Consider the following 11,205-nt stretch of genomic DNA (forward strand, 5'->3'; position numbering starts at 1 on the left):
CAAGAAGCAAGAGGAACAGTAACAATATTAGGCCATGAACGAAGTGTGGAATTAAAAGGTGTGTGAGACATGGATGCAATCTTTTCCTCACTCTGTTCAACCTGTACATAAAAGAAGCAATGATGGAAATAAAAGAAAGGTTCAAGAGTGGGATTAAAATTTGAGGTGAAAGAATAGAAGTGACAAGGTTCGCTTATTCTCAGTGAAAGTGAAAAAGAATTACGAGGTATGTTGAATGGAATCAATAGTCTAGTGAGTACAGAGCATGGATTGAGAATAAACCAAAGAAACGCGTCAGTAAAGAGGAGTAACAGAAATGAGATTATCAGTTAACTCAACATCTCAATTGGGGACCATGAAATAGCCGAAGTTAAGAAATTCTCCTACCTTGGAAGCAAAATCACACATGACGGACGAAGAACACATGACATAAAAAGCACACTAGCACAGCTAAAGAGGGCAAGAGAAATCTACTAGTATCAAATATCGGCCTTAACCTGAGGAATAAATTTCTGGGAACGTACATTTGCATCATTGTATGGTAATGAATCGTGGTCTGTGGGAAAAACCGAAAAGAAAAGAATTATAGCGCCTGAGATGTGGTGCTACGAAATGATGCTGAAAAATAGATGGACTCATAAGAAATGAAGAAGTTCTCCGAAAATCGACGACGAAGAGAGGAACACATAGAAAAATAAGACATGTTTTAAGATACCAGAGAATGACTGTCAGGTACTGAAGGGGAATGTAGAGGGTAAAACATATATGGGTAGACAGAGACTGGAATACAGCCAACAAATAATTGGGAAGTAGGACGCAAGTACTGTTCTGTGATGAAGAGGTTGGCAAAAGAGAAGAATTCCCGGCGGGCCACAACAAGCCAGCCAGAAGACAGATGAAATCAAAAACCGTACTGGGTCCGCTGCTCTTCTTTGTATCTTCTCTATTTCTTTCCTCAATTCTACCTGAATGAGGAGCAATCCTTAAGTATCTATTGAACGAGGGTTTAAGTTACCTTATTCCTTGGTGGACTACACGGTTCTTCTGTTGTATGTCAGCCTGGCACCTGTCTTTCTTATGAGCAGTCTTATACTGTCGTTCCACTTTAAATCACACAGTAAGGCAGTACCATTCCCGTTGGTGTGAATTGGGGTTCAAAGGCAAGGATATGAAAAATAGCAATGAATTTGAAAATAACAGAGAAATTTCATCCAAAATTAGCAGACATATTAATTACTGCGCAGTAAAAACGGGGGACGGCACTCATGTATTGCTATAGCTGTGGTACAACGAACACCGCAATAGGCGACTGTAGCGGCCGCGTTACATCACTGACAGAGAAGACGCATCTTGTTCCGGCACGGCCACCGCTGTGTCCAGTGACAACGCCACTTACCTCGTCGCCTCTCTGATATTTGCACTCGCTCAGCTGCTAAACTTGATCTAAAGACCAACAAGGCTGTGATGAGATCTCTACAATTAGCCAAGCTGACTGCTTCGAAGATAGCAACTTGAATACTCTCCTGATGCGGTCCGCACCGAAAATGGTGACATCAGCCAATTCGCGGCCTCCAAACTGCGTACAACACGTCTGCTAAGAACAAAAGACTAACGCTAGAATAGGGAAAAATGGAGGTACTGGAGACAATAAAAGAACGGAAGACAACATCATACAAAAATTGGCAGAGGAGCAAAAGCACAATGTGCTGTAACACCATAAGTACCACGGTATGGGCTCCACCACTTCTAAGATCTCTACTCGTTACGGTTAAGACTTGTAGAATTTCTGGAACAAATTCAATCAAACTGGTTACATATATGACTTACTAGTTTGAAAGAAAAAAGTTTTGGAGGTAGAGATGAAATACGAAGAGGCAATTAAAAGTAAATTAAAACGACTGATATTAGTATTCGATCTATAATTGTCAGGTTAGCTAAGCCGATTGGCGACAATAATGACATTTCAATCCAAGTTTTGTCCAATAAAACAAATATAATCTGCTAGCATTTTTTTGAACCTTTTAAAATCCAATTTCCTTAGAAATAGGACGCACTAGTTCGAGACTTGGTGGTCATTTCACTGTTTTTTTTTTCCTTTTTTACCGAGACACACTGCGCAGTGGATAACACAGTGAACTGGATTCCATGAGGAATATGGTTCAAATCCATGTCCAACCATAAAGATTTAGTTCAAATTTATCCATGCCGTATCGAAATGATTGCTGTCAGCGACCGTTTCACAGATTTTTGAAATAGTGTTTAACGCTACAATCGTTTTTACTAGTATTTATTTATTTCGACAGCATGTTGCCGTCGTGAGGTGGATTACAGTCCCATGTACTTTACACTGAGATGTGATGAGTGCTATTTGCTTTTTGTACCAATGAGATTATGTCTCGAAATTTAGCCGAGTAAAAAAAGATTCATTTATACACTTAAGTAAATAAATCTTTCTATAGAAGGCATAACAGTTTTTATCACTGGTATACAAATCATCACAGTGAGACTTGTATTGGTTCAAATGGTTCAAATGGCTCTGAGCACTATGGGACTCAACTGCTGAGGTCATTAGTCCCCTAGAACGTAGAACTAGCTAAACCTAACTAACCTAAGGACATCACAAACATCCACGCTCGAGGCAGGATTCGAACCTGCGACCGTAGCGGTCTTGCGGTTCCAGACTGCAGCGCCTTTAACCGCACGGCCACTTCGGCCGGCTGACTTGTATTCTCGACCGTCATCAACATGTCACAGAAACGGTCTACTAATTACTGCTAAGCCCAACTGCTGTTTGCTGCTTGCTCAAGGGTAGGATCACAGACGAACTTAGTCATTTTCAGTAAGTTACCAATGTTGGCTTAGTTTAAAAACCGTGGCTGTGAGGAACAATTGTTTATTATTTTATGCTATTTACTGTAACAAATTTCAAAGCGTTTCAAGCATGTTTCGCTCATCATCAGACATTATGCATACAGAAAAACGCTACTTAATGATATATTGTCTTAATCTAAATTAACAAAGAGCTGTCTTTCTCACTGTTTGCCGCTGTTGAATTATTTGGGTGGATGGGGGGAGGCGGGCGAACGGGGTGAAGGAGGTGGATGGCCAAACATCGACGTCCAGTGCTATTTCCTGCAGAAAATGTACCTACGGCAATATTTTTTCTGTATGCATAAACGCCTGATGACGAACAAAACGTGCGTGAAATGCATCGCAATATTCTAAATTAAATAAACGAGACTAAACTAATCTAAGCTCCGTCTAGCGGTAGCGACTGGCAGCCGTGTCATCCTTAGCCCACAGACGTCACTGAATGAGGATATGGAGGGGCATGTGGTCAGCACATCACTCACTCAGTTTACGCGACCGTAGCTGCTACTTCTCGATCAAATAGCTCGTCAGTTTGCCTCACAAACAAAAGGGCTGAGTGCACCCTCTTGCCAACAGCGCTCGGCAGACCAAGTGGTCACCCATCCAAGTGCTAGCCTAGCCCGACAGCGCTTAGCTTTGGTGATCTGACGGGAGCCGGTGTTACCACTGCGGCAAGTTCGTTGGCAAATAAATGAGACTGGTAAAAGAAAATAAAACAATCATTTCTGCTCCAAATATTGTTGGTCATCAAGTTTGGAATTACAAATGTTACCGTAAATTTGTAAAAGGATTATAGTTTGCAGTTCGTGTACTGTACTGTCTCTCTTAAAAACCAGCAATAGTCACAGTTTACAATGTGAACTGACGCTATACTTCATTACAAATAAAAGACTGAGGTAAATAAGTAACCGGCCAATTCCTGGGAAAGCACTAGCTGTTCATTAAAGTCATGAAAATACCCACAGCAAAGAAAAATGTTTATGTCGTTTCCTTCTCTGAATGTCTCAGTCGCAGTTTGCTCTTGAAGATTAAATAATTTTATGGATACCAGGCAGTTTGTCAATGACGACATCGTTCTTAATTAACTTAATGTGCTATCTCGTCTTTAATTCTTCGACAGATTCATTACCAGCATCGTCAATGAATGTCCAAATAAAACATCCATGCGGTTGTTATTATTATATTTTATCTTGTCACTCCATACGACACTAGAATATCTCGATCGGGAACTTAGTTGGAATCGATTGGGAATTAGCTTACAAATAAGGAGTTTCCTTGTCGTTTAAGTGTCGATAGCACAAAATATGGTTCTGAGTCCCAATTAAAGCGACACAACTGTCAGTTATAAATCACAGTAAGCGGATCAGCTAGCTGTACGGCTTCGCAATCCAGCGCGCATGTCTTAATCACTTTTGTGAGCGCAGCAACATTGCTAACATTCTAGCGTTGTGAGGTATTGCTGACGAAGAGTTAATAGTCTTTTTCTCAAAGACTTTCTAATCGCGCAGCAAGGATTCTCGCCCAGGATAAAGGAAAGTGTTTACGCATGAGGCATCTGAAGAAGACTCAATGTTAAGTAACGTGAAGGCAATCCATTGTGGGATCTGTGTTAGATGCAGTTGTTTTTCTTTTATCATTATGGTTGTCCGTCGAACCGATGAGTGAAAAGTAGAATACTACACACTGTGATTAGTAGATGCACCAAATTCACACTTCTGTTCCCTGTGTGTGTGTGTGTGTGTGTGTGTTTCTCAAAATCAGTATGCCGTTTATTTGACAGAAAAAGAGTTTTTATAGAACATTTGAATATTTATTGCCTCGTAAGTTGAATGTCTTACAGCATTCGGCGCACATGTGCCATCAACAGTGACACAGCAGAACTTCTGCTCAGCCGTAGGGGTTTCTATACGACCATCAACAGAGTTATTGTATCTTAATTTAATCTACCATAACTGAAGTTTATAGAAAGTCTGCATCTTTGCCAATTATGACTTAAATAATAAAGCCATTAACGCAATTAGCTTCTTTGTGAGTAGCACAATGTGTTTAAGGAATTTATACACATTTTGAAGTGCTGTGGCAGGTTACGTCATTTTTAATATAACGTCCGTGTTCTCTCTGTCTCTCTCTCTCTCTCTCTCTCTCTCTCTCTCTCTCTGCAGTCGTCTTTCCACACTTCCGCTACAATCTGGGATACCAGAGCTTTACGTCTTCGAATATTAGTTCATAAAACATAGTGTTTTTACATCTGTTTACAGCCACTGTGTCTCCCTCTACACTTAAAAATTCACACGCACGTGGTATAAACTGATCAGCCAGAACATTATGACCATCGACCTAATAGCCGGTATGTTCACCTTCGACACGGAAAACAGCGGCGACGCGTCGTGCCATGGAATCCTTGAGGCCTTGGTAGGCCACTGGAGAGAGTTGGCACCATATCCAAACACGCAAGTCACCTAACACCCGCGAATTCAAGGGAGAGGGAGACGACCTCTGACACCACGTTCCGTTATATCCCAGATGTGTTCGATCGGGTTCAGATCTGGCGAGTTGGAGGGGGGGGGGGGGCAGCAAATCAATTGAAAGTCGCAACTCGTTCCTCGAACCACTCCATCACACTCCTGGCCTTGTGACATAGCGCATTATCTTGCTGAAAAATGCCACTGCCGTCAGGAAACGTGATCGTCCTGAATGGGTGTACCTGGTCTGCAGTCAGTGTATTATACTCCTTGGGCGTCATGATACCTTACACTAGCTCCATTGGACTCATGGAAGCCTACGTGAATATTCCCCAGAGCATAATGGAGCCGCCACCAACTTGTTTCCGTCACAGTGTACATCGCTCTGCCACTGCGCCAACGTCCACCGCCGATATCTATTTCAGTAGTAGTTGCCGATGCAATGGTGTTAACATTGGCACATGCATGGTTCGTCGGTTGCAGAGGTCCATCGTTAGGAGTGTTCGGTGTACTGCGTGGCCAGACACACTTGTACTCTGCCCAACATTAAAGTCTGCTGTTAGTTCCGCTACAGTTCGCCTACAACGTCCGACATCAGTAATGGGCGATGGCCGCCCAGACTTACAACTTCAGGACGAGGTTTTACCTCGGTTTCACCAAGTGTTCAAGACACTCACCACTGCACTCCTTTAACACCCGACAAGTCGTGCAGTTTCCGAAATATTTGTCCAAATTCTCCGGGCCAACGACAATCTGCCCTTAGTCAAACTCAAGTAGATGGCGCTTTTTCGGCATTCTACACATGGAGAGCACACTCACTAATACCACATGCGCCGCACGTGCGTCTGACTAGCGGTCATTCCTCGCCAGGTGGCACTGCTATCGCCTGGACAGGTTTATAGCGATAGACGGTTGATGGTCATAATGTTCTGGCTGATCACCGTACGTTTATAGCGTTTGTTTACGTCAATGACATCGTACAAAAAAACACTAAGACTCTATTGCTAGCCCATGAATCAGAATGTAGTCAAACAAGGTCTGCACTAAATCTTCCGTTACAGCTGATATTACAATAATAATTATTTTATGTAAATTTCACGGCTTTACAAACAGTTTTATCTACTTTTCTATTCATGGAGGTGATGGAGTATTTTAAAGGCTCCGTTTACCTATATTTGTGTGTTCTAGGCATGTGGCGTGAAAATTTATGGCAGTGCTTAAACTTTACTTATGTTTCTATGTATCCTTGAATTTAATAAATTATCTGACTTGTATAAGACCTGGGCAATTTTCGGTTAGTTAAATTTATTTTTTGGTTGTGAAGAAAGGTATTTTCACTTAATGTGACTTGAGTAGGTGTACTACTTTTAGAAAATGTTACCTGCGAAAGGAATGCTAGTCACACATTCATTACTATACCTCATTTCCTTCACTGCGTTTGCTCCCATATCCACCTTAGCATTCTTAAATCACTCCTTTCTCCCTCTTCATTTTGTCTGTCATTGAGGTCGGCATATTACTAACCCTTGCAATTTGCTTTATGGCCTTTACTTCTTTCTTCCTATTTCCTTCGTTCAAAGGACGTTTGTTGGTTCTATATACTATGGTTTTGTATGTATCCTCCTTAGGTACATCTGGGTAACATGGTATTGTAGGAACTGTGTAGATGAACACTGTACTTTTCATTTATATCTTGATATTGGCCTGTTGATTTGATTTCAGTGCAGAATTCTAGAAATTTATACCGTTATTTTCTCATATTTTGAGGTAAATTTGTTTCACAGTATATATTTTTGATTAAAAAAGGGTGTCATCTACATATCCTTTGTAGTACACAACGTTTTCCCAGAGGCGCCCTTGGCTACTGATAAGACATCCACACTCTCCGTACCTTAAAAAAATATAATAATCTGTTCTCTTTGATCCTGAAAAAAGATGTTATACAAACACATTTCCAGTCGCTCTTGTCATGCAAACGCCTTTCTCACGATACCTCTCGGCCGCTTGGAAAGAAGTTGTAAGAGGAACATCATCAAAAGTATAACAAGGACGATGGAGTGTATTCGAATTCAGTCAAGGCCTGCTAAAGGAACCAGATTAAGAAAAGATACATTAAAAGCCCTATTTAGACAGTAAAATAACTGACGACAGGTGGAGAGAAAAAATAAAAATCAGATTGGAACCAAGTCTTTTTAAAAACGGAAATTTGTCATCATCGAATATAAATCTAAGTGTTAGGAAGTACTTTTTGAAAGTATTGTCCAGAATGTAGTTTTAAACTAAAGTGAAACGTGGACGGTGAACAGTACAGACAAATGCTGAATAGAAGTCTGTGAAATGTGACTCTACAGGAGAATGCTGATGATGCAATAATAATAAGGAGATCGTCATCATTGTATGTACAATTTGCAGCGTCTGGCTGCGTCTGCTTGGATCATAACCCACTTCATCGGTCCCTGTCTTTGTAATATGTTTCCGTCTCCCCTCTGTCCCAGTCTTCTCCTCCCTTCTTCAGACAGCCCTTCACACCAACGATCCATTGGTCTCTTGGTTTCCTCTAGATCTCTTACTTCCTAATGTCATTTCGTGAGCCTGTATTGATTACCTGCCGACTTCTACTCTTTTAACATGTTCATACTACCATTTCCCTTTTCTGCACTCTTTTACATGAGTTTCTTTCTCTCTCCGTCTCATTCCTTACTTTATCAGTTCGAGTTTGTCCTATCCTGTTTCTTTAAAATTTCTTGTTGCAAGACTGCATCCTTCTCACCTGCCTCTTCTCATTGCCCACGTTTGCAATGTACTTGTGATTTTTCGAGTCTGAGATGCTCGGTAAAACACTTGTTTGCTTATTACTTATACATTATAGCCCCATGACACTAACCTTACACTCCGCAGGAATGTATATACTTGCTTTCGCCTTTCAGTAATCTCCTTATCGTACTATCTTCTATTATGCTCCTCTAGTACTTGAAATATTTTACTTCATTTAGTACTTGCCCATATATCCTTTGACATTCTCATCTTATTCCTTTTTATCACTATCATTTCACATTTATTTACATTAAATTTGAATTCTCATTTATTTACATTAAATCTGAATCCATACTGTCCCACCACTTTCTCCCAGGGCGTACAGGTCACCGTTATATTAAAACTAGCCTCGTAGTTGACGTATCCTTCACGTTACTCGTTTAGAGAACTAGGGCTTCCTAGACATCCTAAAGGCGTCCTACACTGTCCCACAGTTCCAAGTGACAGCAAAGAAACTGTCACATAGACTACATTCTCAGTTACGCAGGGCGTCCCATACCTTTGGGTCAAAATTATAAGCGTACTGGACACAAAACTAGTCACCCAAAGAGAAATCACATTAAAACTCTGTAACCCCCCCCCCCCCCCCCCAGCCTGTAGAGTTAGGGTCTTTGACCAGTTATCAAACCCTCATCGGTCCCAAGTCCGCATTCCGCCAACTCTTAAATTTTGAATAAAAATCATCAACATCGGCAGCCAAAGACTTCCGGCGTAAGACGTCACCCTCATTCTGCCTGTAACTGAAAAAGAGCAGTGATGTTCTCTATATCGGCAAAAAATTCCGGACTAGCCCAGGTGACCATGAGAAAAAGACTGAACACCCATCAAATGGATAACGTTCTACGAGCCGGAAGCGGAATACCAAAAGTTTGAGCGTGATAGGGGAGCTAGAAAATCTGAAAAGGGGAGTGCAAGGGACCAATCTGGATATAGTGGTGGTCAGTTAAGTGAAATAGAAAGAAGACAAGGATTTCTGGCCAAACTAGTATAAGGTGATATCGACAGCAGCACAAAATGGTATAACGGGTGTAGGTAGGACAGTGAGTTAATGTGAACAGCTCATTTGGTCGTAAGTTCCTATGGGACCAAACTGCTGGGGTCATCGGTCCCTAGGCTTACATACAACTGAATCTAACTTAAACTAACTTAAGTTAAGGACAACACATTCACCCATGCCCAAGGGAGGATTCGAACCTCAGACGGGGGGAGCGGCGCGATCCGTGGCAAGACGCCCTGAGACCTCGCGGCTGTGAACAGTTCAGTGATACGGTTGTTCTCATCAGAATCGACAGCAAACCAACACCGACAACAATAGTTGAGGTATACATGTCGAAGTCGCAAACAGAAGATGAAGAGATCGAGAAATTATATGAAGACATTGAACAGGTACTCTGGAGGTGAAAATCTAATAGTCATTGCGAATTGGAATTCGGTTGTTGGGTAAGGAGTAGAAGAAAAGGTTACGGGAGAATATGGGATTGGTACTAGGAATGAGAGAGTAGAAAAGCTACTTGAGTTCTGCAATAAATTTCAACTAGTAACAGCGAATACTCAGTTCAAGAATAACAAAAGAAGGAGGCATACTTCGAAAAGGCCAGGAGATGCGAGAAGATTCCAGTTAGATTGCATCACGGTCAGGCAGAGATTCCGAAATCAGATAGTGGATTGTAAGGCGTACCCAGGAGCAGTAATGAACTCAGATCACAGTTTAGTAGTGATAAAGAGAAGGCTGAAGCTCAAGAGACTATTCAGGAAGAATTAATACACAAAAAAATACATACGGAATCACTAAGAGCAACGCCTCAAGTTCTCTGAGACTATAGATACTGCAATAAAGAACAGATAAGTAGGCAGTTCGGTTGAAGAGGAATGGACATCTCTAAAAAGATCGATCACAGAAGTTGGAAAGAAAAACATAGGTACGAAGAAGGTAACTGCGAAGAAACCATGGGTAACAGAAGAAATACTTCAGATGATCGATGAACGAAGAAAGTACAAAAATGTTCAGGGAAATTCAAGAACACAAAGATATAAATCGCCGAGCAATGAAATAAATAAGAAGAGCGGCAAAGCTAAGATGAAATGGCTGCATGAGAAATGCGAAGAAATAGAAAAAGAAACGATTGTCGAAAGGAGTGACTCAGTATATAGGAAAGTCAAAACAACCATCGGTGGAATTAAAAGCAAGGGTGGTACCACTAAAAGTGCAACGGGAATTCCTCTGTTAAATGCAGAGGAGAGAACAGATAAGTGGAAAGTGTGCACTGAAGGCCTCTATGAGGGAAAAGATTTGTCTGATGTGACAAAAGAAGGAGAATCAGAATTTGAAACAGCTTTGGAAGACTTAAGACCCAATAAGGGAGAAGGGATACATAACATTCAATGACTTTCTAAAACCGTTAGCGCAAGTGGCAACAAAACAACTATTCATCTTGGTGTGATGAATGTATGAGACTGCCGATATACGATCTGACATGCGGAAAAATATCATACACACAAATCCGAAGACTGCAAGAGCTGACAAGTGCGAGAATTATCGCACAATCAGCTTAACAGATCATGCATCCAAGTTGCTGACAAGAATAATATACAGATGAATGGAAAATAAAATTGAGGATGTACTAGATACCGATCAGTTTGGCCTTAGGAACGGTAAAGGCATCAGAGAGGCAGTTGTGACGTTGCGATTGATAATGGAAGAAAGACCGGAAAAAAATCAAGATACGTTCTTATGACCTATCGATCTGGATAAAGCGTTCGAGAATGTGCAATGGTGAAATATGTTCGAGATTGTGAGGAAATGTCATGTACGGTACAAGACTCAAATGGGAATAATAAGTGTGGAAGACCAAGAACTACGTGCTCGAAATATTAAGGGTGTAAGACAGGGATGTAGTCTTTCGCGGCTACTGTTTAGTCTGGACATCGAAGAACCAATGATGGAAACAAAAGGAAGGTTCAAGAGTGGAATTAAAATTCATGGTGAAAGGATGCCAGCTATAAGAACCGCTGATTACATTGCTGTCCTCAGTGAAAGTGAAGAAGAATTACATGGTCT

Source organism: Schistocerca americana, chromosome 5, assembly GCF_021461395.2.
Source record: "Schistocerca americana isolate TAMUIC-IGC-003095 chromosome 5, iqSchAmer2.1, whole genome shotgun sequence".
NCBI classification, from domain to species: Eukaryota; Metazoa; Arthropoda; class Insecta; order Orthoptera; family Acrididae; genus Schistocerca; species Schistocerca americana.